Consider the following 5,472-nt stretch of genomic DNA (forward strand, 5'->3'; position numbering starts at 1 on the left):
GTGTGAGTTGTTCCATTTTCTTTGTTTTCAATGGAACCACCTCATGTAATCATTTTCTTGGAAACACTGGGCCAGCATACACATTATTTTCATCTTTTATAAAATCGTGTCCATATAACTAATTACATTGCTTCCTGAGTGATCCTAGATATATTTCTGTTACATTTCCAGTGAGTGATAGCTTTCTCATTTATATAAAAGTCAGGATCTTTAAATATGTAAACATTTAAGATAGTATTGGATCAAAATGGATTCATATGAATTGTATCCATATAGTCAAATATATATATATATATATATATATATATATATATATATATATATATATATATATATATATATATATATATATTTGTGTGTGCTTATGGAGATAGAAAACATGAGAGACAGTATCAAAAGTACAATGGATTTTCTTCAATATCTTCTCAATTTTCATGTTTTACAGATGAGAAAACAAAAGCCCCCAAATTGTGATCTTACTTACTGAGGGTTTTGGATAGAAATCAAACTGAGATTCACTTTAAATGAGACCCAGTCTCTTTCTACTGCCTAGTTCCCTTTTGGGAACTCTGGTTCTACACAGTGTTGCCCAGACACAGGTGGTGAAGCCGTAATAGGGAAATGATGAACTGTGTTTGACTCTGAGAAGCAAGAGGCTGCACCCATGCGAGGTCATAAACAGGATTACGCTTCTGAAACTGCCATTTACTGGTTGGCCTTTCTGACTGGAAAGCCAATGATCAGGGTTAGAGGGAAAGAGGAATAGAGCAAGTCCTGAAGGGTGAGCGATTTTGGGAAGCGGGCTCTGCAAGATGATGGCAGGTACTGAGCATTTCTAACAGGGAAAGAGCTGAGAAATTCTACCCAACTAAAAGCCTGCTCAAATATATTTTAAAAAATAATGACACTAGAGACTATACTTACAAGTGAAAGGAATCAGACCCACATGTGTAAAGATCGTATTGTCTCCCTAGTGTAAGGATCTGAAAGAGTAAATAAAATCTGAAAGGTATAACATGTACAGTAAAAAGCAAAGAACTGAGTAAAAGGAATGAACAGTTGGGATTAGGTTAAGAAGAAAAGGAAGGGGAGAAAGGAAGAAGAAAATCATGTATGTATATACACAGGATAGCTAAGATGATTGTACTACTAGTTTCTATCATTTTTTGAAGGCAGCAGTTAATGAATAAAATTTTCACTTTGACCAGTTTTACATAGGTGTATCTATAATGTGATCAACAACATTGAAGGCAGCAATGTGTAATACATCAACCACTATCACCTAGTATTTTGTAAATTACGTATCATTTCTAATGTCTTATCTATTTTTATATTCTCTGTAAAATAAATTAACAAGAACAACACAAATAAATGAAAATGGAACAATAAGAAAAGCCCCACAGAATACCCAGGAAGAGGAGTTGATCACAATAAGGTTCTTTTGAGTCATCCTGAAACTTTACAGTTGTATGTAAAATAAAATTCATGATTTGATGTGACAGGAACTACTTCTACAAACCAATAATTAAAGTGATTATAATGAAATTCCTACAATGAACTTTATAGCCTAAATGGAGCCAAGGAAAATAAGATGCACAATTCAGCAACAAATAAGGTTTTTGTGGAATAATTAAAACTACCAGAAGTCACGGGCTCTTAAGAAAATCTCTCCATGAAAAGCTTTTCTCTAAACATCAGCCTCCGGCACACAGAGAGTAAGCAAGTGCTTGGACGTTCGGCACAGAGATCTCTTTGTGGTAAACAATTAGCACAATTAAAGTCACACCTGTTCTGATCTCAGCAATGTGTAATAATTCAGAATCTCATGTTTCCTGTTGGCACTCTTTGGCTTGTTTTTAATAATTGCTCTAATTTATTGAACATTACCAAGCCTCCCGCGTGCACATTATCATATCCCATTCAGTCTGCACAAGAGCTCCACGGGGAAGGTGTTGTTCCCCTCAGTTTGGAAATGAGTAAAGTGAGCCTTGCTAAGTTTCAGTAATTGCCAAGCATGTCGCAGCAGGACTGGTGGGGTCAGAATTAGGCCACCCTGATGGCAAATCCTTTCCTGCTTCTACCAGCACCTGCTGCCTTTCAGGTAGCTACTTGATTAACTGTTATTTAAAACTGTTTCTCAGCTTCTGCATTCAGTCAAAGGCAGGATGACCCCAACCATGTCTTCTGGAGGATGCAGCTCAGGCCCTCAAGGAGCTGGGGATTTGGGAATCAGCATGTGATAGTGGGAGGTGGGAATGAGAAGAGCGGACCTTGGCAAGGAGGGATTTGCTTGTCACTTAAGGTGTGTAACTGAACTGGGTGTCTATTCATTGGACCTTTGAGTTTTTCTTTTCATATTCTTAATGCTTTTTAAAAAGCAAGCAGTGCTTTTCTTTTGTATTTTTTTTTTTTTTTCTTGACAGAGGCCTAAAGCATCAGAGGACAAAGCCAGATGAAGAAATCTAGTTTCCTTCTTAGCACTCTCAGATGCCAGCTGATACTCACGTGCAGACAAAAGGAAAGAGGAATCTACTCATTTTTTTTGGGGGGGGGACATGACCTTTATTGAACTTATCCACCAGAGTGGAAATAATACCTGTACACAACCAAATGTTTGTTACTATAACTTCTGCATCACAATTAAAATCCAAACAGTTTTAAACAAAGTCAACTTAATCAAAACCCACTACTTAAGGATCAATAGCTTCTTTGAAGCCGCAGTAACACTTAAACATGGTTAAGACGCGAATGCAGGAATTTGGTTGGCTGGAAAGGTAATTAAACTTCCACCTTGCTCAAATAGAATTACAAAACCATAGGGGTTGGGGAGATGGCTCAGTGGAATAAGCGCTTCCCTGGCAAGCGCAAGGGCCTGAGTTCAATCCCTGGTTCCGAAAAAAAAAATTACAAAACGGCAAAATTGTGTTTTTCACAGAGATACAGTCCACAGGAATCGCCAACGCTGCACAGCTGTTAAAGAGCATTAGAGTCCTGAGCTAATGAGGAATCCAGGCATCCTCGACACATCTTCTGTTGTCCTTTCTTCCCAATCAGAGACTTGTGGATATGTGGGATGACGCCACCTCCCGCAGTTGTAGTTTTGATGAGCGAGTCCAATTCTTCATCCCCACGAACGGCAGATTGCGAGTGCCGAGGGGGAATGTGCTTTGCCTTCAGGTCTCTGCATGCATTTCCTTGCAGTCCGCGCACCTCCGCCTTGACGTGCTCACGGTGGCCGCGCTGTGCACGGCGGCCGAGGCGTCCACGCGCCTGTGGCTGGCCGTCCTGGACTTCAGGTGTGGTTGGATGTGGCCCACCGGGAGCGGCAGGAAGCCGCCGTGCCTTGGCCTCTGGAGTCCTTCCCGGCCCTCCCCGCGCCCCAGCCACGTCCAGTTCCGCGGAGACACCGGTTCGCGCGAGGTGCACAGGCCGGTTTGCTGCAGCGAGGTCCAGCGCTGCTCCTCCGCCGCAGCACGATTGAAGCTGCCGAGGAGCCGACTCCTAATCAAAGCGCACACCTGCAGACACATAGCACAGCAATGAAGGCTGGAGGCTGGGAATACAGCAGACTGGGGTAGATCGGGAGGCGATTCACCCTCGACACTGCATGGGGGCAGCGGTGAGGACCTGGGTTCCAACCTCAGATGCGCAGCTGCGACTTTTGAGAAAGCGCTGCATCGAGATCATTTAATAAATAACAGAAATATCACCTTTCCTGACTAATGTAGACTGCTATAAATGCAATCCAAATTATCATAAATGTTAGAAACATTTCTTCGTCCGGAGCAGGACAAGTAGGCCTACCAAAAACATAAAAATGTAAGAGCAAAACAGACATCAAATAGTTTATCTGAGAAATGTGTGCACACCCACAGAGTTCAAAGCATTAAATATAGTGACATTTGTCAAGTGGACTGGATTGACCTTTAAATACAGAAAAATAGCATAAACAAATGTGAAAGCAGACAAAACAGAACATAGTACAAAAGTCAGTTTTTTTCTTGTCAGGTATCAAGCATGGCAGAAGGAAGCAGCTCACAGTAGCATACAGCAAAAGCAGCAAGAACAAAAAGGAAGACCACAAGCAGCAGAGTAAGCCTCTTTTTCTCCCTGTATGCAGATTTCCTGCACCTGGGTGGGTGTAGCGCTCACACCTGTAATCCCAGCACTGGACCCTGGATCAGTCAGCAACGCTGGAAGCCTACCTCATGAGCACAGGAGGCTTTGGGGGGACATCTACACACAAGTCCTAGCAGCTGGGAAGTGGGCCAACGCTGGACGCGGCGCTGCAGAATGCGTGTTAACACAGGTGGGGCAGCACACTAGCACAGATGTGTGCAACGGCGGTTGTGCACTGCTGGGGCCTATTGCCTATATTAGGATGGCTGGCAAGGAACCTAAACATCGTCATAGGGCACATGCTCACTTGGGAAGTGTGCCAGTATAGACACCCACTAACTAATTTTTTGCTAAACCTGTCTTTATTCCTGAGGGGGAAAAATTCCAGGAAAAACAAACAAACAAACAAACAAACAAACAAACGCTCAGCTACTGATTACTGAGGTAGTGTGCATGACACCAAAATGACCTTCATGAAATGATTCAAAACATAATTATCCAGAAACAAGAGGTACAATCACTTTCCTTACGCAAAAGAATGCGGGTAGGAAATTCTTTTTTAAACAAAAAATTATTTAGTACAGGGTGTACAGGGTCTAACTACACAGATCAGACTCATAGTGAACTTCCTGCTTTCAGCCTCCCAAGTGCTGGGAGTAGAGGCATATGCACCACCACGCCCAGTGTGTGGGTCGGAAATCCTGAGAGGAGGCAGATTCCATCCCTAGACAAGCGAAGTCAGCGCCCTATGCACTGTGAAGTCCCTCACTCCCCAAATGCTGCTAAACACAAAGTCCTGCTCATGCCAGCAGGTCCTCAAACATCTAATAGCATCGGTGAAAAGGGAACAAATTCCTTAGCTCATTTGCTATCATATTTTGTACAAAACTGTCATGGGAAATACATCTTTCATTTGGATTGTAATAAGTCTCACCTGAACGCAACACATTTGAAGTAAAGTTAGTCTCACTCCTCCAGCTGGCTGCTAACTAAAGAAGTTAGGCTATAACCTTTCCCTACCTCACATTTTTTGACAAAAGCATTAACAATTTTGTAAAAGTGAAACAGATTAATAATTCAGTAAAAATGAGAGGATTGTTTTCTTCACTTACTTTGCCAGGAAACAAACCATATTGTCTGGCTTTAAAATCACTCCTGACTGTTTTCTATTATATACTGCCTGTTCCCAACCAGACTAATTCATTTTATGCAAGTCACTGAGCAGCTATTACTAAACTAAAATTGATTCTGCATCTCTCCCAAGAAACTCCCTTTGTTTGTTTTTTTTTATATATTTTTTTAAAATCAGTGTTAATAAAACCAGAAAGTCTTACAACATTCAATTTAAGATTA

At 41.6% G+C, this 5,472-nt stretch overlaps 1 pseudogene; it reads right to left on the bottom strand.

The window, feature by feature from the left end:
* Positions 1-2,973: 2,973 nt before the first annotated feature.
* Positions 2,974-5,251, bottom strand: LOC105742213 (annotated as a pseudogene).
* Between the last annotated feature and the right edge of the window lie 221 nt (positions 5,252-5,472).

The sequence above is a fragment of the Octodon degus genome, unplaced genomic scaffold, assembly GCF_000260255.1.
Source record: "Octodon degus isolate 3935 unplaced genomic scaffold, OctDeg1.0 scaffold00042, whole genome shotgun sequence".
Classification (NCBI taxonomy): domain Eukaryota; kingdom Metazoa; phylum Chordata; class Mammalia; order Rodentia; family Octodontidae; genus Octodon; species Octodon degus.